Source organism: Dipodomys merriami, unplaced genomic scaffold (assembly GCF_024711535.1).
Source record: "Dipodomys merriami isolate MVZ:Mamm:240054 unplaced genomic scaffold, mDipMer1.0.p SCAF_1021, whole genome shotgun sequence".
Taxonomy (NCBI): Eukaryota; Metazoa; Chordata; class Mammalia; order Rodentia; family Heteromyidae; genus Dipodomys; species Dipodomys merriami.
The window spans coordinates 205,965-230,979 of NW_027202296.1; the positions used below are offsets into that span (position 1 = coordinate 205,965).

Consider the following 25,015-nt stretch of genomic DNA (forward strand, 5'->3'; position numbering starts at 1 on the left):
ATAATATATCAGGAGAGAAAAAAAATAGGATAGAAGGAAGGCAGTATCTTCAACAAGTTGTTGAGAGAGAATTGTGTAAACATGTGCTGAAAACTTCAAAGAGATTAGAACAGAAATTATAGAGCCTTATATATCACCCTTCACCTAAATCAATTACACAAGAAACTAAGACCTGAGTGTAAGACCTGATACCCTGAAGAGGTGGGGAAACACCAAAGATCCTTGAAACAATTCAAAATGTCTGAAGTCAATATGCAGAATCACAACAAATCAAAGAAAGTCTGGATGCATGGGATTGCCTCAAAATGAAGAGTTTCTGCAATGCAAATGGCATAGCTAGCAAGATAAATTGAAAGCCCACAGATTGGGGGAAGATCTTTATTAAGTATGCATCAGATAAAGGCCTCATATCTAAAATATACTACTGGCGTATAAGATAAGGACTATATATATATATATATATATATATATATATATATATATACACATATATGTGTGTGTGTGTGTGTGTGTGTGTGTGTGTGTGTGTGTGTGTGTGTGTGTGTGTGTATAATAGGAGGTAAGGGAGTATCTGAAGCCTTTTAGTACAGAATTGGTGACACTGACTCAAATTGTTTGAAATAGCAGCCATCCCATCATAATCTGAAGTGACTTCTGGGATTAAGAAGATAGTTGAGTAAAGTGTAGTGCTTATAGCCCTAGAAAGAGAAGCTATATATGGAAGGAAACCAAATTCATTTCCTACTAGTAGATAGAAATGTACTGAACCATAGATGAAAGTACAAGTATGAAACTGAGCTTTTTACTGGTGCATAAGGATGGGTTGTCATGGTAGAGAATAAAAAGAACACTCATCTGTGCACCTAAACTTCCCTCAGGCATTGCCTATCCTGAGAACAAAACAGCAAATGGAAATAGATTAATGAGTTACTTAGGGCTTGTTCTCTTCACGCCTTGGAAACATCGCCTGTTACTGCGATCTTTGTCTAAAGTGTAGAGGGCCAAAACACCAGCAACATCCATGTGTGCTCAGTACTTCATTGTAGAAAAGCACATAATGCCAGCCAAGGACTAACAAAGAGTGGAACCTGGAGGAAAAGGAATGTGAAAGTCGAAAGGTACATCCCTGAAGTATCTGCTAAGCTGAAATCCTGGTTCAAACTGAGGCCCACAGTTTTAGGTATACACACACACACACACACACACACATATGTGTGTGTATATATAGATATCTTTGCACATGTGCACATGAGTCCTTTTATTCACAAACATGTATAGTATAGTCCATCTTTCATGGGAAACTCTTGTGAATCCCCAGGAAGAATGTATTAAATTCTTCCCTGGAGCTCTGCGTCTGTGGCCTTGCATCCAGAAGAAAAACATAGGTTGGAAAGCACACTTGCAGGTTCTCCTTATTCATCTCGGGTGCTACAGTTTCTTCCAAGACCACAGACAGTGAGTCCCTAGTGTTGAAGTTAACTTTGATATGTTTACTCCAATATCTGTGTCTATTTGCCGAAAAGTCATTCAGAATGATGCAATTGAATTGCATCAGAGGATCCCATGTCAGGTGCATGGTGAAATGGACAGAAAAAAAATGTATTGTAGTGGGATATCAACCAAAGTTATTAGGGCATCAGACCCAATGGGTCAGTTCATAAATTCAATGTCCACAGAACATTGCTGATTGATCTAGGCAGGGTTCCATAAAATTTCCATTTGCACAGGCTTCCAAAAATGTACCTGCTTACTTCTCCCTGGAAGCAATGATGATGCTGAAACCAACAAAATGTTACTAAGGGCTCTAGAATTTATATCTAATATATTCTGATAAATTCACAGATTAGTACATCATAAAAATATCAGTAAGTTAGTCTCAATAAATCAAGATTGATGCCAAATTGAATGTCACATTTGCATTCTGAACTTTCACCTTTACACAGGTAATTTTTACTCAACCTGCTTTCACAATCTAGTTTTGTTTTTCAGGACATGTTTTTGAGAACATATGGTAATAGAAGACATCCTTCTCTACCATGAGCCTAAATCAATATCGGTACCGACTCTATGTTTTCTACTTGTCATAATATATTAGACACAAATACCATACAGAGACCTCAATGGCCCTTGAGAGCAGAGCTACTTCAGAGATGTGTACACACTCTGCAAATGTAGAAACCTTCCATGCACATGATGATGTACTTGCCCATAATCACATACTACGTATCAGAAAATGTGCATTGCTGTTTAAACAAATCAGCAAATGTACTATAGATTGTAGAAGGAAAAACTTTTATTTATTGTGAAAATATCATACAAAGGGGTTACAATTACATAATTTGCAATAACTAGTATATGTCTGAGACAAGCAGAAATGGTCAGATAAGTTGATTTTAGGAGAAATGAACCTCTAGATCAGGATTCAAATGGTTTTTCTTTCATGCTATTGTTTCTAACATATTCATAAGATGATTTCTTTGTTGCTTTGTATGTCCCTCTCCCAAAGTATAACCCATTTTCACTGTATTTGATGTAGGAAAAATTTTTAATGAGGTTTCCACTGGCCCTTTAATCTTGTATACTCCTTATATTATATAATTGTAAAACTTACTTTTTCATTCTTAGCAGCATATGTTAATTCTATAGAGGGTTTATTTATACACATACATGTACATATGCAATGAACCTCAATCTCATAAGGTAGTGGTATTGATTCATATCTTCAATCTATTTATCGTTTTTGTGGGTTTTTTGTCAGTTATGGGGCTTGAACTCTGAGTTTGGGTGCTGTCCCTGGACTCTTCAGCTCAAGAAGAGTGCTCTACAGATTGAGCCACAGTGCCACTTCTGATTTTCTAGTGGATTTTTGGAGATAAGTATCTCACAGGGGCTGGGAAGGTAGCTCAATGGTAGAGGGCTTGCCTTGCATGCATGAGGCCCTGGGTTCGATTCCTCAGCACCACATAAGCAAAAAGAAAAAAGCCAGAAGTGGAGCTGTGGCTCAAGTGGTAGAGCTCTAGCCTTGAGCTGAAGAGCTGAGGGACAGCGCCCAGGCCCAGAGTTCAGGTCCCACGACAGGACCCCCCCCCCAAAAAAAAAAATAGAGTCTCACAGATTTTCCTGCTCAGGCTGGCTTTGAACCGCATTCCTCAGATCTCAGCCTCCTGAGTAGCTAAGATTACAGGCGTGAGCCACAAGCATCCAGCTATTTATAATTTGTGAGAAACTACATATATTTCCATAGTATGAAATGATATTCCTATGAATTGTGTATAAGTGATCACTTTACTTCATTTTGCCAGCATTTTTATTTGTGTTCTTGGTGATAGACATTGTCATTGAAGTGTGAAAAATTCAATGTCTTTGGCTTTGCATTTCCTTTATGCCAAGGATGTTGAGCATCTATTTTTGTATTTTAATTGGCCCCATATACTTCCAGATGTCAGGAATATCTTTAAATTTGCTTGCCAATGTGTTCATTAACATTACTTAAGAGTTTAGATTTCTAACCTTCCTTCATATTCTGATAATTAAGTTCTTGGCTGATGTTAAGCTAATCTATAAGCCATCTATTCACCCTAGTTACTGTTTATTGTGTTGTGCCACATTTTTAATTCAGTGTAACCCCATTTGTCAAATTTTGCTCTTATTTACTGATTTATTTGAAGTTTTAATCAGTAGCTTACTGTCTAAATAAGATGTTTCTTCTTTTATGTTGTCTGTAATGTAGTGTTTTATTTTACATTTTAGCTCTTCAATTTTTATGGGCTAGAAAAACAAGGACCATTCACAACTTAGGGCATACTGGAATACCTGGAGACAGTGTCCAGGAGAAGATGACTGGAATTGTGGTCAGAGAGAGAGAAGCTCTGTGAGTGGAAATATTTACTCACCACAAGTGCTGCCCTTGTGTACACATGTGGGGCCTTTGGAGCCAGAGCGATCCTGCTTGTCTCATCGACTAGAAGTCTCCCTGAAGCCAGCAGTTGTTTCAAGTACTCAGAAAGTAATCTTGTGAAATGATTCAAATATCCATTTGATGTTTTTAAGAATCAACGATATAGGGTTGGGAAGGTAGCTCAGTGGTAGAGCGCTTGCCTTGCATGCATGAGGCCCTGGGTTCGATTCCTCGGCACCACATAAAAAAGAAGACAAAACCCGGAAGTGGCACTGTGGCTCAAGTGGTAGAGCGCTAGCCTTGAGCTGAAGAGCTGAGGGACAGTGCCCAGGCCCAGAGCTCAGGCCCCACAACCGGACCAAAAAAAAAAAAAAAAGAATCAATGATATATTAAATAAAGCTACAATTTACAAATTGTCCACATACACTAATAGGAATCATTATGCATTTCTGATCACAATAAGTAATGGAGGAAAGATTTTACCTGTTATAGGAATAACAGATATCTCCCTAGAGTAATTTTACATATCCCTAATGCCATAAGGGTATCATGGAGTAAATATAGACATTGTGACTTGGGTACAGATGAGTCTTTTACAAGGTATCCTACACTTAGACTTGTTGGAGTTGGTGAATTCTTCAAAATATGCAGCCTAACTCTGCCGACCATCTACTGGATGTTTGCCAACATCCACCTGGCACTGAACTATCTGTTCAAAATATGAGTGCCAATTCTAATAATGTGAAACTCTTGACCTGCAGGAAAAGCATTGGAAATAGAGCCTGAAAATGGAGTGCTCAGATCAGAGAAGCACCCTCACTGGTTACTTTCAGCACCACATTTTATGTGCCATGAAGATGCTGGCTTAGGCTGGCCCTTTAGTGTGTGCTGTTTACAGCTGTGGTATCTTCGGAATCTTTTTTTGTGCCTCTACTTTTGAATGAAAAAAATATTCTCTTAATCCAACTTCAACTATTTGCTGCATGAGAAAAAGAATTAATATTTATGAAGGGGGCACCTGATTCTATCTGAAAGGAGTTTCCCTAACCTATATATAGACAGAGCAAGGATAGCTTATAGCAGATTGTGAGACTTTAATCAAACAGGATTATTTGGAAAAGAGCTCGTTGTTCTAATACATTGCATAGATATGAACCACGTACAGTGTAACAGCATTCCCCCAGGCACTGGAAAACCCAAGCTCTGCTGCTCTCCAGGGAATGGACAGTTGGTCATTAACACTAGAAATCCTAAACAGGTTCAGTAGGTGTGAAGTCCTCATGGGCTCTAGACACAATGAAATTCTTCCCAACTCCAGTTTGAACTTCATACCTTAGGACCAACTCACAAAGTAAGTTTTTGTGTGATTGTTAGGCACTTTGAGACTTTTAGAATGTTTTTGACTCTTTTTGGAGCCCACTCTAGTGGCAACACTAACATTAGTTTAAGATCTAAAGCCAGAGCCAGCTGTAGCACCTTGTGTTAGCCTACAGACTGAAACTGTGCAATCAATATATTGTACTAATCATCCACAGTACCTGTTTGATTGGCAAAGCTGATTTTCGAATTTTTTGTATTATCTGAGACAAATCCAACATCAGTTCTGTCAGGAGAAGCTTACGAGATGAGTAAGGAGAGGCCTCACAACTTGTCTTGCTTTCTTTTTTTTTTAATTGTGAAAATACCATACAGAGGGGTTACAATTACATGGGCAAGGTAATGAGTATATTTCTTATCAAGCATTGTAGCCTCCTCCTTTGTTTCCCCTTTCCATTCCTTCCCATCCTCCACCTGCCCCCCCAATCCTCCCACCCGCCTACCCCCACCCCTGAGATGTATAAGTCGTTATGTCTTGCATGACAAATTCCCTTCATGTCCTTACTTATTCCTATTTACAAACATAAGTACAATATTTGCAATTTATCCTGATTGGAGATAATGTTTTAACATATTCATTGGCAGGGAAGTAAGCATTCAAACAATCAAAATCTTACGTTTTGAAAAACTCCCTAAATTTCTATGCTCATTATGCAGCTTGATTTTCAAGAACTATAATTCGTTTTGGGATTGGCTTTTTCTGTTGAAGAAATGAAAAAAAAAACTATAACTTGACCTTGGGATTTGATATTTATGTGGTTCAATATGGAAGTTGGATAGCATTTAAAAATCCCTTCATTTGCCTCTTTAGGAAGTACGAGATCCTTAACCAGTCTTGTATGAGAAACTGTAAAACTGTGGCAGCATTTACAAGACCACCAGGATTAAAATCTGCCCAGATTGGGACACTATTGGACCTCTACAAGATTGCATAGGTGAAAGTGGGATGAGTGAAGTAATATCTTAAAATGTCTAAATTGGTGCCATTTCAGGTGTTAGAAAAGAATGAAAAGAGGCTGATAAAATGCCGTCGCCATGGAGACGCAGCCAGTATGGGCAGCCGCAGCCATTAACCCTCAAAAGCAAGGCTTAGAGCAATTTACCAGATCCCAATCTTGGCTCCTTGCCTCCAGTTACCCTGAAAGCGAACCATTCAGGAGTATGCAATACTCCTTGACTCAACCACTTCCACAGCCCTCATGGGCTGGACGCCGGGTTACAACCAGGTTTACAAGGGGAAGAAGCTAGCTGAACAGATGTTTCAAGGACTTATTCTTTTTTCTGCAAAAGTTGGATTTATCTATGCATAAATGGCCGAACAGTTTGGATGGACACTCTATATAGGTATGGCCGGATTTGCTTTTCCATGTTTGCTGATGCTTCCTCCATACTCATCTATCCACGACATCCCCTCAAATGGTTATCTGTTCAAGAATCAAGAACAGAAGACAAGAAAATTGGGGATAGAAAAATTAAGAGGTATGTTAAAAATAATTCATTGGGTTTTTACATTTGTTTTCTCTGAGATGAGCTAAGTTGACATCATACCCAAATCATGAGCCTAAAACTCCCTATGCTCTTAAACACAGATTTCTTTATATTTTAGTTTTCTTTATATTTCTTTTTTGTTATTGTTTTGTTTTCTACCCCTAGCTAATTGAGTGTTGATTAGTTACAAAATAGTCTCCTGTTGTTCACTTCTCATTTTGAAGAAGAAGCCAAAGCCAAGCCTGTCATAGTACCACTAGCCTGGCCCTTCTCCTAGCCATCTGTGAGCATTCATGAGTGACAGCCAGGTTCAGCACATTCTTGGCTTTGCTTCTGTCTTTTTTTGTACTTTTTTAATTCTAAAAATGCGGTATAGAGGGGTTACAGTTCATGAGCAAGGTAATGAGTACATTTCAGCTCCCCTATGAACCAGAAATCCCACTTTGGGGCATTTACCAAAGGATCACAAACAAGGCCATACTCAGGCTACCAGCACAACTATGATTATAACAGCAATATTTAATATAGCTAAGATATTGATCCAAACCATATGTCCTTCAATAGATGAATGGATCAAAAAATGTGATATATATATATATATATATATACACATATACCTGCATACGTACCATATATACATATATAAACATACATACAATGAAATTTTCTTTATATTCCAAAGGCAGTTAGAAATAACTCAGTTGTATTTGACTTACAAATATTTTAGACAAATATTTTAGACTTTTGGAAAACAAAAGTACAAGTATGCAATGTTTCTTCCAGGTACAAATAATAATAAATGCCACATAAATGACAGCCAAAAAGGAAAAAGTATGATAGGAAAAAGGTGTATTTAGGAACATAATTTTTGTGATATCAAAGACTATGCATTCAAAGATAATAGGCTATCTATAATCTAATTGGCATGAAAAAGGGAATGCAAAAGTTACAGTAGATTACTGGTTTATTTGGAGTTTTAAGCCCTATCAATAATTTCCTTTAAAAATTGGGAAGTTGAAAATGACTTTAGAGTGTGATAATATGTTGAACTGGGTGGTTCATACATAATAATACCAGTTACTAAGGAAAATTATCTCTAAGTACCCATCAAAATGCAGGAAGTAATTTGTAGTTTAAGTGGTAAAGTACTAGCCTTGAGGAAAAAAGCAAAAAGTGAATAAGGCTCTGCATTTGTCAACCTGAACTAGCATGTGTGTGTGTGTGTGCGCACACACACACACACACACACACACATACACATACACACACATGCATGGTCATGTGCAAGGGATGTTGAAAGACTCAGAAAGAGAAATTGAGTGTAAAACCTTTCATATGTAATATTAGATCTAAAATATGAACATGAAATTTGAAAAAAGTAAAACACATGACCATTAATTATATATGAGTTCAGACTATATAGTACAGAAAGCAGTAAAATTTTATGTTGTATTAATTTTTTTTGTGAAAGTATTGTACAGAGGGGTTACAATTACATGGGCAAGATAATGAGTACATTTCTTATCAAGCATTTTAGGCTCCTTCTTTTTGTCCCCTTCCCATCCCTTCCCATCCTCCCCCACCCCCCCTAATCCTCCCCTGCGAGCCCCCTCTGCACCAAAGTTTTAAAGTTCATTTTCGACATAATGACTCAATTGTATGTTGTAACCTCTCTGATGTAACAATATCATATGCGAACAGTAAAAAGATGAAGCTTATCTTGTCCTTGGGTAGGTGTTAAAGGAGACATGGAAAGAGGCAAAGGAATAGGGAGTAGATGGCTTGGAAAATACAACATAAGATTCAATGCACATATGTCTAAATGGAACTAGGAAAGAAAGGGGATGGGTGGGGTTTTTATAGATTAGAAGAGTCGATGGAAACTATGACAAAGTCTAAGAGGCATTGTAAAAACCAATTGATACATTGTACAACTGTTTTAAAAAACTATCCATGAGGCCTGTAATTCTAATTAGTGAGGAGGCTGTGAAATGAGGATTGTGGTTTGAAGCCAGCCATGGCAGAAAAGTTCATGAGACTCTTATCTCCAACAAACTACTCAGAGAAGGCTGGAAATACTGCTGTGGCTCAATTTGTACAGGGCTAACCTTCAGCACAAAGAGGTTTTGGAACAGCACTTTGATCTTGATTTGAAGTGCCAAGACAGGCACAAAAACAAAACAAAACAAGATAAAACAAAAGAAAAAAAGAAACAAACCAAAAACAAAAAAGATCTTAATTTTTATATTTTTGAAAATTACAAGAAAAACCCATGTTCCACCTACTTCAAATAGTTAGATAATATACATTATATGGCTGTGATTATGATGGATGGAAATTTTCTCATTCATGTAGCATCTAATGTTCATTCGAGGCATGGTTTTTCATGCCTCCCAGGCTATGACTTGTGTAGGCTGAGGTTATGGGCTTGGAGCTGCAGATGCTGATACCCTTCTCAACCAGTGTTTCACCTCTTAACAGGGCAGTCATACCCAAGGGCTCCTTCAACTTCAGCTTCATGATCTCTTCGTGGTCCTGTGGGCCCAGTTGGGGGTGCCATCCTGGATACATGTGATTTGAAGTAAGTTCATCCTACTCATCCTCTATGCCAAAAGAGTCAAGTGTGAGAGGGTTTGCAGACATTTGAAGTAATGTACATACACGGTGCTCCAGTGGCCCCACATACCTACCCAGCATATGCCTGTGTATCCTAGGATTATTGGTCTGGAGCAGGGGATGCTTCCAACATATTCCCTAACTAGTGCTTCACCTGCTAAAGTGAATACATGATTGAGAGCCTCTTGTTTACCTTAAGGAAATCTAAATTCCTGATCTGTGCCAGGCCACAACAGATGCCATCCCACATGCCCCCCATTTCATTTTATGTTAGACCTCTCCTGCCACACTGTGGGAACCAAATCACTGGTGAGCAGTTGTGCATGTATGTACACACATTCACACTAAGGCATGTACATAGTGTCAGATTTGACTGGTTGTGTACTATATATTATAGTACCCAAGTGAAAGAAGACTTGGAGATTCCTTGACTACAAGTTGTCCTGTTTTGCTATTTAGCTGTGTCCTGTATAGCCCAGGGTTGTGGGATTCGAAGTGGGCATGCGTCCACCCTCCACAACCAGTGCTCCTCCTCCTACAGGGAGAGCATGCCCAAATCCCTGTTCTTTCCCTCTTGGACTAACATCTTGCAGGTCCTTCTCTGAAGGCCCAGGTGACAGTGCCATTCCAGATGCCCTAGTTTCTATGCAAATAGGACCACTCTCCCTTTGTGGTAACTGAATATTTGTGTGGGGTTGAGTGAGTATATCATTGTGCTTGTGTATACACCAGTTTGTGGAACACAAGGACCTGTGGCAAGATTTTCCCACTTGGGTGCTGATGCCAGCCCAAGGGAAGAAAGGCTTAGAGAGTAGATCTTTCATGTCTCCCTTGCAGAGTATGGCCTGTGCTGCTTGGGATTACAGGGCTGGAGTTTGGCATGGTGCTGCACTTTCTAACCAGGGCTTATCCGGTTACAGGGAAGCCATACAAGGCGGCCAGTTTTTCTTCACTTTGGGACCTCTGGCTTCCTGGTATGAGTCAGCCCAGGTGCAGCTATATGTGCCTATGTCCTTCTCAGTAAGTGGTTCCACTCCCGGTTGGAACTGTGGGAATCCAGTTGTGATATGTGTTGTGCATGTGTGTATACACATTCACAGGAGGGCACAAATGTGGTGCCAGAGTGGCCTTGTTGTGCAATATATTGCATCCAGAAGAAGGGAAGCCATAGCTTGTCCTTTTTCCTTAGCTGGTTAATTTCAGTGTAGCCTTGGGAGGCCTTCAATTCAAAGTGATTCCATTCCCTCCTCTGTCCTGTGAAAATGAAATCATGGGTCAGGGATTTTGTGCATGTGTATACACATTTTCCCATGAAAGCACTTAACCTATTTTTAAATTGGATAGGTCCTAGGTGTTTTTGGACCCAAGAGAAAAAGGCTGGGGTTGGAGACTATAAAACATCCCTTTCACAGGCCTGTGGAGTCGGGCTTATATGCCTGGAACTTGGGGTGCTGCCTACCTTCCTAAATAGTGCTTACTACTGCTAAAGAGAGGTCATGCCTGGTAGCTTGCTCTTCACCATGTGGACAACTGTCTTGCTGGTCCCTTCTGATAGGCCTATGCCCCAGTACACACTTTCATAAGAGGGCACATACATGATGCCAGATAGGCCTGATTGTGGGCATATTGGGCCAGGCCCTGTGTCCATACCCCTGTAATGCCTTTGTAGCCTGGGGTTATTAACTTGGATCTGGGTATGTTGCTACCTCCCTAACTAGTCGTTTACCTTGTACAGTGACTTCATAGTGAGGACCTCTTCTTGATCATGTAAAGGAACTCTTTATTCATGATTTGTCAGCCTCAGAGACAGTGCCATCTGAGATATATCCATTTTCATGTAAAGATTGCTCCCACCCTGCCATTCTATGGGAACCCATTCATGGAATGTGGACACATGATTGTGCCTATGTGGTGCCAGTTGGACTAAGGGTGGGCTCTAGAGGGCAGAAGAGATGGCACATTGGAGCTTGAGTATGTCCACCACCCTTCCCAACTATAGCCTATATACTGGGATTATGAGTCCTGAGCAGGGGATACTGTTGCTCACCCCATCCAGTGCTTCCCCTTCCACAAAGAGGTCATGGCCATTAGCCTGTTTTTCTTAATCTTGCAAACCTCTAGCTTCATGATTTGTGTTGTCCTAGATGCAGGTACCATTTGCAGATGACCCCAATTCAAAGGAAGCTGTTCCTCTCCTGCCCTTGCCCTGTGGGAACTGAATTGCAAAACAAAAAAGAAAACATTACGAACTAGTAAGTAGTGGGGTACTTGAAGTTATTTCACAAATGAGGGTCCTTATTAAGGCTTCTTACCCCCTTTTTTCTTCCTTGAAAAATTTTCCAGTGTACTAAAAATCATCACAAATACTTATGACAGTGCATATTAAATGTGATGTCCTTCATATTATGTATGAACATTTTCTTCATGAATTTTAGTCAGTAGTGTTTGATAACTTTTACTCCTCTATATGCAGTTTGCATAATGATAAAGTTTGTATCCATATCCACATATATTCTTATATAATCCTTCTCCAATCATTTGGTATTGTCCAGTATATTTTTAACTTTTCCCTAGTCTGACAAGTGTGGTATCTCTTTATTGTTCCTGACAGAATATTTTTCATAAATCTTGCCACATCACATATGCCTTTTCTTGTGAATTGCATGCTCAGATATTTTATTCAATATCATGTATCCTATCTGTCATCTTCTTGATTGAAATGTTCCTTTGTTGAATACATACTATTTAAATGTCTTCAGTCTTAAGAGAGGATGTTTATATTTTTTTTGATGTTACTTACTCAACCAAGGTGTTGCTGTAATGTAAACTTATTGATATTTTCCTACCTTTGTATTCATTTCCTTGGGGAAAATCTCCATTCTTAAAATGCACTCTTATTTCATTCTTAAAGCTTTTAAGTGTTGCTTTCTACCTTTGTTTTTAGGAATTGTTTGCTATGGCTTTAAGTTAAGGTCTATTTTGTATCTTATTCCATATAAATAGCTAGCTATTCCAAATAGCTATTTATTGAATAGTCTAATGTCAAATCTCAGGATTCTACATAGGCTTGTTCTCAGTTCTCTACCCTATGTAATACTTTTTCTTCAGCTGTAATACCAGATTGTCTTGATTACTAGGCTTTAGTATAACAAATCCTCATTTTGAGTTATGGTGTGTCCCCAAAATTGTTCTTTCATATTCTTTGTGTCTTTTGATCTTTAGAAATCCTTCCTCTCCTCTGTTAGTGGGGACCAAACACCGAGTCTCTTGCATTTAAGGCAAGCACTCTACCACTCAGCAACTCAACTCATAACTTTGAGGAACAACAGTCACTGGGTCCAGGTGAGGTTTGGGGAAGTTTCCCTCTATAAGTAGGAACTCTTGACTTAGGGTCCTTGGTCACAGAATAAAAATTTGCAGAGTAGTCACCATGGTAAGAAAACTTGGCAATGTTTTATTGAGTTAGCAAGCAAACAAACAGATAAGCAGATAAACAGAAAGACAGAGGCACACTCAGAGTGTGAGTGCTCTTAACGGTAGACGCAAAGAGCTCTTTGACATCAGGGGCATTTATATAATAAAAGCAAGTCCTGTCATAAAGCCATATATATAGGTGTTTATCTTTGCTCTTAATCACTCTGGGGTTACACCATCTGAGTTCTTGGTTATTTGGTGATTCAGTCTTTAGTGTATTTCTTTTTATCGGGGGGAGGGTCCAGTCATGGGGCCTGAACTCTGGGCCTGGCCGCGGTCCCTCAGATCTTCAGCTCAAGGCTAGTGTTCTACCACTTGAGCCCCAGCGCCACTTCTGGCTTTTTTCTTTTTTCTTATGTGGTGTTGAGTAATCGAACCCATGGCCTCATGCATGCAAGGCAAGCACTCTAACACTGAGCCACCTTCGCAGCCCCTTTAGTGTATTTCTTACAGGAAAGAATGCATATATTTTTGCCATAGAACAGATGCTTATCCTTAAGATGATGAACGCACCCTGAGTTAGAAGCAAAGAAGATAGTGCATGTATGTTTCTAAATGTATTGTTTCTATCAGAGTTCCTAGATGTCATTTTCCAGGTCTCATTTTTCCTAAGCTATCCAGCCTGAAACTATAAAAAGTCCTGATAAGACTTCTCAGAAAATTGCATTCAATTTATAGATTGATTTGATAGAAAACAATACATTCTTTAGATATTGAGTATTCCCATGAATGATTTTTTTTTGGGTCCGGTCATGGGGCCTGAACTCTGGGCCTGGGCACTGTCCCTCAGCTCTTCAGCTCAAGGCTAGTGCTCTGCCACTTGAGCCACAGAGCTACTTCTGGCTTTTTTCTTTTTGTTTATGTGGTGCTGGGCAATCGAACCCAGGGCCTCAAGCATGCAAGACAAGCGCTCTACCACTGAGCCACCTTCTCAGCCCCCCATGCATGATTTTGACATAGCTGTATTTAGCTGTTTTTCAGTTATTTTTAATAATTAATGTTTGTTACATAGTATTATATATCTTTTGTAGGATATGCTTCTTGGTGTGTTTATGTTCGTTTGGTTTGGTTTGAACAACATGGGGAATTGAACTGGTGTATGGGAGGAAAGCATTCTACCACCTAAGCCACAATATAGCCATGTTAGTAACTATTGAAGCTACTTAAAATAATCATCCATCTTATAATTTGTTATTTTTACCTTTTTTTCATCCTGGGGTACTTGGTATAGGAGTCTGGTTTTTTTGTTTTGTGTGTGTGTGTGTGTGTGTGTGTGTGTGTGTGTGTGTGTGTGTGTGTGTGTGTGTATGCACATGCATTCATATAAGTGTATATGTGCCAATACTGGGGCTTGAATCCTCTTAACTTTTTCCAGCCAAGGTTAGCATTTACCATTTGAGCATGTATGCACCTTCAGTGTGGCTTTTCTGGTTAAATCCTACTCAGGAGGATACAAATGGCAGTTCAAAGCCAGCCTGGGCAGAAAAGTCCAGTAGTCCTATGAACTACTTTGAAAAACTACTATGAAAAACCTGGAAGTGGTACTATGGCTCAAAAATAGTGCTCAAGCTTTGAATTGAAGCCCTCAATCCTTAGGGCCAGCACATACAAAAATTAATGAACTTTGAATTGTCTAACCATGATGTATTTACACCATGATCTACAGATCTCAGCCTCTCAAGTAGGTAGCATTGTAGGTGTGATCCTGTAGTAATAATAAGTCATTTATTATTGTTACTAATGGATATTTTTTAAAGACATAAGTGTATGCTAGTGGCTCAAGTCTATAATCCTAGCCAGTCAAGAGGCTGAAGTTTAAGAATCTTTGTTCAAAGCTGACCCAAGGGAGAAAAATCTATGTGGCTTATCTCCAATTAACAATCAAAAAGTTGGAAACACAGCTGTAGCTTTAGTGGCATAGTAGTAACCTTAAGCAAAAATGCTTAGGGACAGTGCCCAGACCCCGAGTTCAAGTCCTAGAATCAGCCTCCAAAATTAAAATAAATAGAACACAAAATAACTCCAGGTATGGCTAGTGATAGTATGCCTAGTTTGCATGAAATTCTGAATTTGATTGCCACCAGCAAGAAAAATACACAAACCAAGAAAAAATGTTTCCAAAGTCAGAGGGAATTTTTTACTGATCCTTACTAACAGACAATTTTTTTCTTACACAATTTCATTTAGAACGTTAGCCCAAGGCAGGTGCTAGTGGCTTGGCTCATGCCTGTAATATTAACTACTCAGGAACTTGAGAATTGAGGATAGTGGTTCTTGAGACTCTTCAATAAGCTACTCAAAAATAAGTGGAAGTGACCCTATGGCTCAAGTGATAGAGAGCTAGCCTTGAGCTCAAAGAAGCACAGGTACAGGGGCCAGGCCCAAAGTTCAAGCTTCATGGACAACAAAAATAAAAATAAAAATAAAAAGCCAAACAATAACTCCAGTAGAAGAGAAATGATTATGCAATGACTACTTTAGCAAGAATGCATTTCTCAGTTTAGAATGAGGTTTCACTTTGTATAACCTTATAAATATAAGATAATTAAATTTCAAGTAATTATTTAACTTCACTATCCACTAAGTTGGAGTGTTGAGCTATATGTTAAATAACAGTGAGTTATAGAAACATGAAAGACGAACTTGAGGCAATGATAAGGGGAGTTGAAGAAATCAATGTTGTTTTGAGAGCAACTCAGGTTGAAGCTGACCACCTAGGTAGGTCTTCAGGAGACTAAGGCTGTTTCTCATTTCTAAGATCCCTCTCCTTGGCTGGGCCCCTCCCATTGAGTTTAATCAAAGATTAGGTTAGGTGTGGGGAAAAGCAGCAGCTTGTATTGAAGGTTTTAAAAAAAATAAACCCTCTTTTTTGTGTTTAAATGTAGGAACTAGAGAAGTCGTTGGTTCACAGGACTCTGCATTTGAAAGAACTTCCAACTATGAAGGCCAACCTGAGCCACATATTCCAGAGAAGGACATGATGTTGGCACAGGAACAGATAGAATATTTGCAGAAGAATTTTATGTGGTGCTTAATTTATTAAGCCTTTCTTGTTTATGTTTGATGTAACCTGCTAGTAATAGATGTGAAATGAGTAAAGGATCTGTTGGCCACCTAAATTTGTTACTTCAGCAAAAGTATATCTGATCATGCTAAACCTTAGGTTTCTAAGAGGAAGAAAAAGATGTAAGTCCTTCAAGATGCTAACAAAACTGAATTCACAATCCATTAATTGGAGGGAAGGGCACTTTTTGTTGGCAATTTTAAATATCCAATTGCATTTTTCCATGCAGGTGACTATCAGCAAAGAGGAGATTGAAGGGGGCTCAGAAGGTGGCTCAGTGGTATAGTACTTGCTTCAGATGCATGAGTCCGAGGGTTCAATTCCTCACAGACACATAAACAGAAAAAGCCAAAAACTGGCACTGTGGCTCAAGTGGTAGAGCGCTAGCCTTGAACTGAAGAATTGAAGGACAGTACCCAGGGTCAGAGTTCCAGCCCCACAACCGACAAAAAGAAAACTAAAAGAGGAGATTGAAGACACTCAGTTCATGGATCCTGTTGAATGAAGACTATAAGGAGCTGTGTGGATAGCTGGTACTGATGGAAAACAGTTCTACAGACAGCAGACAGCAGTATCATTGAAGAAAGGGTTGAGAAGTTTCAGAAGGTGAACCAGCAGTATGAAGGCAGGTGTAGTTACGACATCCTTCTCAATGCTGAGAATCTCATGCTATAGGTATGTTTTGTACAAGAGTTGAAGAGACTTTCGAACTACTTTTCATCTTTCTGAGGGAAAAGAGAAGATTGCTGAGAGATGAGAGGGGTGAGCCACTCATGGCTAAGCATATATTGAGAACAGGTGTTTTTCTGGGTTGGCAAGTCTGATAAGAGGAGGGGCTTATGTCTCTTGAAGTATCTTGGTGTCTCAGACCAGTGAAGGAGTCTAGTTATTATTGCCCAAGGGCAGAAGTCATCCCGAGTAAAGTTGGTGATTTCATGTGGTCACTAGGCCTCAGATGTAATGTAGCTTAGTAATATAACAGGAGTGATGTTCTTTGAGTTATTTGAAACTGAGTTATATTCTCTTGGGACTCCCAAGTAAATTACAATAGAAGCTACCCATGAGAGACATGAGAGAGACTGTTGCATTAAAAAGTAAGAACTAGATTTTGAATTTGATTATTGAGCTTTTCTTGACTTTCTAGACTTTCCTTTTGAAATTGCATTAACTCATTTGTACAATGAGAATTTTTCAATTACAAAAATCTTTAAAGAGCACCCTTATGTTTGTGGCTAAGGAAGAAATGGTTCTTTCCATTTTTTTTTTTTTAGTCATGCAACTTGAACTCTGGGCCTGGGCATAGTCGCTGAGCAATTCAGCTCAAGAGTAGAACTGTACCACTTGAGACACAGTGCTACTTCCTGCATTTTCTATTTATGTTGAGAATGGAAGCCAGAGCCTCAAAAATAATTTATCCTGTAATTGTTTCATTTTTGGTTATTATTAATGTTTTTTCATTGTGAAAATTCCATACAGAGGGGTTACAATTACATGAGCAAGGTAATGAATACATTTCTTATCAAGCATTGTTACCTCCTCCTTTGTATCCCCTTACCATCTCTGCCCTCCCATTTCCCTTCCCCCCATCCCAACCCCCCACCAATATTGTAAAGTTCATTTTTCGACATAAGGTCTTGTACATCTCATTGTTGCAATGGGTCCACTTGTATCCCTATTTAAACAATTTCTTTTTTCCCTTCCACACCCCAAATTATAACAACAAAAAATATAGTGAAAAGAGGGGTTATAACGAGAGGGAGGGACATACAAAGCAACAAAGAAATCATCTTATAAATATGTTAGAAACAATCGCAAGAAAGAAAAATTATTTCACTAGTTCTCTAGGTGTTGATTTCGCCTAACATCAACTTTTTTGAACTTTTCCGCTTGACTCATACATATACTAGATATTGCAAATAAGGGAAACCATGGGACCTATGCTTCTTTGGGCCTGGCTTACTTCACTGAATATAATTTTTTCCAAGTTTTTCCATTTCCTAACAAATGGGGCAATGTCATTCTTTCTGATGGAGGCATAGAATTCCATTGTGTACATATACCACATTTTCTTGATCCATTCATCTACTGAGGGGCATCTGGGTTGGTTCCATATCTTAGCTATGGTAAATAATGCTGCAATAAATATTGTTGTGCTGGTAGCTTTAGTGTGGTCTTGTTTGTAAACATTTGGGTAAATGCCCAAAAGTGGGATTGCTGGGTCATAGGGGAGTTCTATGTGAAGTCTTTTGAGGAACCTCCATACTGCTTTCCAAAGTGGTTGAACAAGTTTACATTCCCACCAACAATGAAGTAAGGTTCCTTTCTGTATACATCCCCTACAGCATCTGTTGTTGTTAGAGTTCTTGATTTTTGCCGTTCTAACTGGGGTGAGGTGATATCTGAATGTTGTTTGAATTTGCATTTCTTTTATGGCTAGGGATGTTGAACATTTCTTCATGTGTCTTTTGGCCATCCTTCCTTCTTCTTCAGAGAAGTTTCTCTTTAAGTCTTTCTCCCACTTATTTATTGAGCAGTTGTTTCTTTGAGGATTTGTTGTTGGGGGATTTAATTTTTTGAGTTCCAAGTATATTTTAGATATGAGACCCTTGTCCGTTGTATAGCTAGTAAAGATCTTCTCCCAATCTGTGGGCTTTCTATTGATCTTGCTAGCTATGTCATTTGCCCTGCAGAAGCTCTGCAACTTTATGCAATACCATTTGTCCAACCTTTCTTTGATTTGTTGTGTTTCCGGGTCTCTATTCAAAAAATTTCGGCCTTCTGTGGGGTCAGAAAATACATACAAAAAATATTCTCAAACCACAATGAGAGCTTTGTTTGTAAAATGGGAAATCCATCCATAATAAATGAGCAATATGTACTGCCATCCAGGCCTGTTCATGAATTTGGGTGTACAAAGAGGATCTTCGTTTAACAGTATCTGTGTGATGATGTATTTGTTCTTGCTAGAATGCTGTTTAACTGGTAGAAGTCCTATGTTTTCACTAGGGATATTAATAATCATTAAATAAGGCTATGTAAATAATTATTGTTTTTATCTGTTTATCTCTACTGTCTTTCCCATCAAATACCGTAATAAGGGGATTATTTATATAGTGCTAACAAATCAGAGTCTGAAGATAGGCACATCTCTTACATATATTTGCCAAAGAGAGCAAAAAGAATTTGCAGAATTAGAGAGCCTTCTGTACCTACATCATTTTCCATATACCTCATTGTATATATTGAGCAATTTAAAAGCTGCCTTTAGTAGTACTGTGAATACTCAATTTTAATAAACATTAAGTTGTCTTCTTAAAAAAAAAAAAATTTCGACCTGAGCCAAGGAGACCTAGGGTTTCTCCTATTCCATCCTGTAATGTTTTCAGAGTATCTGCTTTGACTTCAAGGTCTTTGATCCATTTGGAGTTGATTCTGGTGCAGGGTGATATATAAGGATCTAGCTTTAGTTTTCTACATGTAGTTAACCAATTTTGCCAGCACCATTTACTGAAGAGGCTGTCTTTCTTCCCTTCTATTGTTTTAGCTCCCTTATCGAAGATCAGATGGCTATAGGTCTGTAGGTTCATTTCTGGGTTTTCAATTCTATTCCATTGGTCCTGAGGTCTGTTCTTATGCCAATACCAAGCTGTTTTGATTACTATGGCTTTATAGTAGAGTTTGAAATTTGGTATTGATATTCCTCCAGCAGTGTTCTTTCCGTTGAGGAGCGTTTCTGCTATTCAGGGTCTTTTATTGTTCTATATGAATTTTTGGATTGCCTCTGCTATTTCCTTGAAGAATGAGGTTGGAATTTTGATAGGTATTGCGTTGAATTTGTAGATAGCCTTGGGAAGTATTGCCATTTTCACGATGTTAATCTTGCCAATCCAGGAGCATGGGAGGTTTTGCCATTTTTTAAGTTCTGTGTTGATTTCCTTTTTTAAGATTTTAAAGTTTTCATCATAGAGGTCTCTCACTTCTTTAGTTAAGTTAATTCCTAGGTATTTTATTTTTTGTGGGGCTATTACAAATGGAGTTGCTTTCCTAATTTCAGCCACACGTTTCTCCTTGTTGACATACAGAAAAGCCATTGATTTTGGGGGGTTAATTTTATAACCTGCTACATTGCCAAAGTTTTGAATCAGCTTGAGTAATTTGGGAGTGGAGTCTATGGGATTCTTTAAATACAAGATCATGTCATCTGCAAAGAGGGAGAGTTTTATTTCTTCTTTCCCTATTTGGATCCCCTTTATGTCTGCATCTTGTCTTATTGCTGTAGCTAGGCATTCTATTACTAGATTGAAGAGAAGTGGAGAGAGTGGGCATCCTTGTCTTGTTCCTGAGTTAAGACAAAATGGCTTTAGTTTTCACCATTGAGTATAATGCTGGCTGTAGGTTTGTCATATATAGCCTTTATTGTATTGAGGAATGTTCCATGGATTCCTAATTTTTCCAAAACCTTCATCATAAAGGGGTGTTGGATCTTGTCGAATGCTTTTTCTGCATCTATTGAGATAACCATGTGGTTCTTATGCTTGCTCCTGTTGATGTGATGAATAATATTAATTGATTTGCGTATATTGAACTAGCTTTGCATCGCTGAAATGATTCCTGTTTGATCGTGGTGTATGATTTTTTGGATGAGTTGTTGAAGTCGATTGGCCAAAATTTTGTTGAGAAGTTTTGCATCAATGTTCATCAAAGAAATGGGTCTATAGTTCTCTTTCTTTGATGAGTCCCTGCCTGGTTTTGGGATGAGGGTTATGATGGCTTCATAGAATGTGTTGGGTAGTGAGCTTTCTCTTTCAATTTCATTGAAGAGTTGGAGGAGTATTGGTGTGAGCTCTGCTTTGAAGGCCTTGTAAAATTCCGCTGTAAAACCATCTGGTCCTGGACTTTTCTTAACTGGGAGATCTCTTATTGCTGTTTCTATTTCAATGCTTGATATGGGCCTGTTAAGATAGTTTAACTCATCTTGGTTTAGTTTTAGCATGTCAATATTTGCTAGGAAAAGGTCCATTTCTGTCAAGTTCTCAAACTTATTAGCATAAAGTTTTGAGAAGTATTCCCTTATAATGTTCTTAATCTTGGTTGTTTCCGTGGTGATGTTTCCATTCTCATCTCTGAGTTTATTAATTTGGGTGTGTTCTCTTCTTTTTCTGATAAGATTTGCTAAGGGTCTGTCAATTTTGTTAAGTTTTTCGAAGAACCAACTCTTTGTTTTGTTGATTCTTTCTACAGTTTTTTTGGATTCTAATTCATTTAATTCTGATTTAATTTTGATTATTTCTTTCCATCTACTGGATTGGGGTTTATCTTGCTGTTCTTTTTCAAGGAGGTTTAGATGTGTCATTAAATTGTTAGTTTCAGATCTCTCCAATTTGTTGATGTAGGAGCTCAGAGCTATAAACTTGCCTCTGAGTACTGCCTTTGCTGTGTCCCAGAGGAGCTGGTAATTTGTGTGTTCATTTTTGTTGAATAGCATGAACATTTGAATTTCCTTTCTAATCTCTTCCATGACCCACTCATGATTCAGCAGTTTGTTGTTCAGCCTCCGTGTGATGCTGGACTTTCTTTGGTGGATTTTGGTGTAGAGTTCTAATTTTATTCCATTGTGGTCAGAGAGGATGCAAGGTATAACTTCAATGTTTCTGAATTTAGACAAGTTTGCTTTGTGGCGTAAAATATGGTCTATTTTAGAAAACGTTCCATGTGCTGCTGAGAAAAACGTGTATTCTGATGCTGCTGGGGGAAATGTTTGGTAGATTTCTGTTAAGTCTTGTTGATCTATGCAGCTGTTTAGATCTGCGGTTTCTCTGTTGAGTTTTTGCCAAGTTGATCTACCTAGTAGGGAGAGTGGTGTGTTAAAATCCCCAACAATTAATGTCTTTGGATCTATATGGGATTTGAGGGAAAGTAGTGTTTCTTTGATAAATTTGGGTGCTCCATTGTTTGGCGAATAGATATTTTGAATTGTAATATCCTCCTGAAGGAGAGATCCTTTAATTAGTATGTAGCAACCTTCTTTATCTCTTCTCATGAAATTTAATTTGAAGTCTATTTTATCTGATATTAGGATTGCAACTCCCGCCTGTTTATGGGGGCATTTTGCTTGGTAGATTTTGTTCCAGCCTTTAACATTGAAAATGTGTTCTTTTTTACGGGCAAGATGTGACTCCTGCAGGCAGCAGAAAGAAGGGTCTTGTTTTTTAATCCAACTAGACAGTCTATGTCGCTTAATTGGAGAGTTCAGTCCGTTAACATTAAGAGATAAGACTGAGAGGTATTTGGGAGTTCCTGCCATGTTATCCACCTTCATGGGGGCTGTGAAAACTGGGTTCTTCCTATGGTTCTCGGATTCTCAGTTAGGGTGCAGTTTCTTGGCCTTTATTGAGGTCTTGTTGGTTTTCTATGTGTAGGACATCTTTAAGAATCTTTTGTAGGGCTGGTTTGGTGGAGATGTATTGTTTCAATTTTTCTTTGCCATGGAAGGTTTTTATTTGGCCTTCAGTTATGATGGAGAGTTTAGCTGGGTACAGTATTCTTGGTTAATAGTTGTTTGTTTTTAGGGCATGGCATACATCATTCCAGGCTCTTCTTGCTTTGATTGTCTCTGCTGAGAAATCTGAGGTGATTCTAATTGCTTTCCCTTTATAGGTGATTACCCTTTTCTCCCTGACAGCTTTAAGGATCTTTTCCTTGTTCTGAGTTGATCCTGTGTGGATTATAGTGTGACGGTATGATGTCCTATTCTGGTCTGGTCTATTTGGGGTTCTAAAAGCTTCTTGTATCTGAATAGGCCTATCTTTTTGTATGTTTGGGAAGTTCTCTGCTGGGATCCTGTTAAACAAATTTCCTAGACCATTAACTTCTGTTTCTAGATGCTCCTCTACACCCATTATTTAGATTAGGCCTTCTGATGGTGTCTTCCAGGTGTTGAATAGATCTATCATATTTCTTTGACTTGTCTTGGATGGTTGTATGTTCTTTCTCTATAATATCTAGGCTGTCTTCAATCCCTGAGATTCGATCTTCTGCATGGTCTAACCTGCTGTCAAGACTCTCTACTTTGTTTTTAATCTCTTTTCCTTCTAATTGGTCAGCTTTGATGGCTTCAGGTTCTTTGTCGAAGCTTTGTTTTAGGTCTTGTATGAATTTCTTTACTTCCTTAATTTGGTGTTCAGTGTTTGTTCTCAAATCACTTAGTTGATTGGTTATGGTTTCTTTGGACACCCATTCCTTCTGTTGGATTCCATTCAGCATTCCCTTTGTGATCTTCCTGACTTCCTTCAGCTCTTTGTTAATGGATTCCATGAATGCCTTTAGTGATCTTTGTGTATTCTCTACCTGGTCTCTCAATTCCTGTATTACTCTTTGATTAGCTTCTTCCCGTTCGTGGAATTCCTTCAGTTCTCTTTCCTCCCATTCATGGGATTCCTGCAGTTCTCTTTGAGTGTTCTCAGCCTGCTCATGCCATTCCTCCATTTCTCTTTGAGTATTCTCAATTTGTTCACACAAATCCTGTATCATTTTTTGAGTAGCTTCCTCACGCTTATGATATTCCTGTATAAATTTTTGGGATGCCTCCTCTCTCTCCCTATCACGCTCATACAGAGTCGTTTGTAAGTTGTCAAACTTCTCATTTATCATGTTTGCCAGCAGTGTTTGTAGAGCTATTTGGGAACTCTCCTCTGGATTATTCATTATCTGTTCTGAGCCCTCATTATCAAGATTGGGAATTGAGTTACCCAGATTTGCCATTTTTCTTGTGTTTTTCCGGCTTACTCTGCCCATTTGAGATGAAAATAGCACCAGTTTTGTACTAGAACACTATCTTAAGGCAACCATCAACCAACGTTTGCATTTTTACAGTCAATAGTCTACAGATACAATCTAGTTCAACAGATACATCTATTCAACATATGTTAATGGGCTTCAAACCGCAGAGAAGAATTTGGAAAACCAGAAATTATTAGGGTTAGGGAGAGATGTGGGTAAAAAATTGGAATAGATTGGTGTGGGGAGGCACAGGGAGAGTTAACTATGTCCTAATCCCAATGCAGGATATAGGTTGGGTAGGATGCAAGTAGAGAGAGAGAGAAAAAGAAGAAAGGGAAAGGGAAATGAAAAGAGACCAGAAAAAAAAAAGAAACGTAAAAATTAATATTATTATGGAGATCAAAAAACCATCTATTTAGAGAGGAATGTGAGTATATTAACAGAAGGGAAGGGACATAGAGGAGAAGTGAAAAACTCAAAAAAATGCTTAAAATATTATATCGGTATAAAGAGGTAGTACTGCTATTAAGGAACTTAAGTCTCAGAGGTTTTGAATTGAGTAATAAATTTGTGGATTAAGTGTGTACACAATGGGGGATAGGGTCTACTAGTTAAGTACGGGTTTATCTGAGGATGTGCAGGACAAGAGTTAAGTCACATAAAGAAGATCAAAAGAGAGGAAAAGGTGAGAGGGATAAGAAAGGGAGAAAAAAAGATCAGAAGTTCAGTAGAGCTAGACAAAAAACAAAAAGATAGTTAAGAAAGAAAAAAAAGAGAAAGAAGACAAGAAAAGAAAGGAAAATGCACATTCACGTATTCCTAAAATAAAAATTATAAGAGGAAAAAAAAGTTACTGGAAAACAATTATTTTTTCAAAAAAGGCAAAAATTAAAGATTAATAAAATTTTAAAAAAGGAAAAAAATTATATATATATATATATATATATATATATATATATATATATATATATATATATATATATATAAGGTACCAAAAAAAAAAAAAAGAAAAGAAGAAGAAGAAGAAAAAAAAAAAGTTCTTTGATTTTTTTGGAGGGGGCAGGGTTGGGAAGAATCCTGTATCTCCCTTTTGTCTGTAACCAGCCTCTTGTTGGAGTCTCTGGTCAGCTTGAGGTCCTGTGGCTTGATTGGTTTCTTAAGTCAGTTTGTTCCAACAGGCAGAAAAATGCTCTGCTTTACCCAAGATTTTGAGATCCCCCTCCCAGGTTAGTTTAATGGGAGGGTGATCTGCTTTGAGAATCACAAAAGAGGGGGATGCAGTGGTGAGGCTAGTTTCTGGGTAGAGTTTAGGCCTTTC

At 38.3% G+C, this 25,015-nt stretch overlaps 2 long non-coding RNA genes across 3 annotated transcripts in view; both read left to right on the forward strand.

Moving 5' to 3' along the window:
• The first annotated feature begins 11,373 nt into the window (after positions 1–11,373).
• LOC138809218 (uncharacterized) lies at positions 11,374–16,225 on the forward strand. Of its 2 annotated transcripts, none has more exons than XR_011366752.1 (3): positions 11,374–11,632; positions 15,740–16,040; positions 16,148–16,225. It is a non-coding gene; the product is annotated as an uncharacterized lncRNA (long non-coding RNA). The 2 variants fall into 2 exon arrangements; XR_011366753.1 differs by lacking the exon at positions 11,374–11,632 and adding an exon at positions 12,689–12,722.
• Positions 16,226–16,363: 138 nt separating this feature from the next.
• Positions 16,364–25,015, forward strand: part of LOC138809225 (uncharacterized) — a 31,403-nt gene continuing 22,751 nt past the window's right edge. Inside the window, exon 1 of the long non-coding RNA XR_011366754.1 lies at positions 16,364–16,593. This is a non-coding gene — a long non-coding RNA (uncharacterized lncRNA). The remainder of the gene's footprint in view (positions 16,594–25,015) is intronic.